The sequence below is a fragment of the Schistocerca cancellata genome, chromosome 1 (genome assembly GCF_023864275.1).
Source record: "Schistocerca cancellata isolate TAMUIC-IGC-003103 chromosome 1, iqSchCanc2.1, whole genome shotgun sequence".
NCBI classification, from domain to species: domain Eukaryota; kingdom Metazoa; phylum Arthropoda; class Insecta; order Orthoptera; family Acrididae; genus Schistocerca; species Schistocerca cancellata.
In genome coordinates this window covers 984375125-984375699 of record NC_064626.1, presented here as the reverse complement: position 1 = coordinate 984375699, position 575 = coordinate 984375125, and the positions used below count along the sequence as shown (strand labels likewise).

General features: G+C 52.5%; 1 non-coding gene across 1 annotated transcript; it reads right to left on the bottom strand.

The window, feature by feature from the left end:
• Window positions 1-289: 289 nt before the first annotated feature.
• Trnas-cga (transfer RNA serine (anticodon CGA)) lies at window positions 290-364 on the bottom strand. The gene has a single exon. It is a non-coding gene; the product is annotated as a tRNA-Ser (tRNA).
• Window positions 365-575: the final 211 nt, after the last annotated feature.

Below are 575 nucleotides of genomic sequence, written 5' to 3'. Positions count from 1 at the left end.
CCAGTATGGCGATGACGAATACACGCTTCCAATGTGTGTTCAACGCGATGTCATCAAACACGGATGCGACCAACATGATGTCGTAAACAGAACCTGGATGCATCCGAAAAAATGACGTTTTGCCTTCGTGCACCCAGGTTCGTCGTTGAGTACACCATCGCAGGCGCTCCTGTCTGTGATGTAGCGTCAAGGGTAACCGCAGCCATGGTCTCCGAGCTGATAGTCCATACTGCTGCAAACGTCGTCGAATTATTCGTACAGATGAAACTCCCTGGCAGATTAAAACTGTTTGCTCGACCGAGACTCGAACTCGGGACCTTTGCCTTTCGCGGGCAAGTGCTCTACCAACTGAGCTACCGAAGCACGACTCACGCCCGGTCCTCACAGCTTTACTTCTACCAGTATTCGTACAGATGGTTGTTGTCTTGCAAACGACCCCGTCTGTTGACTCGGGGATCGAGACGTGGCTGCACGATCCGTTACAGCCATGCGGATAAGATGCCTGTCATCTCGACTGCTAGTGGTACGAGGCCATTGGGATCCAGCAAGTCGTTCCGTGTTACCCTCCTGAACCC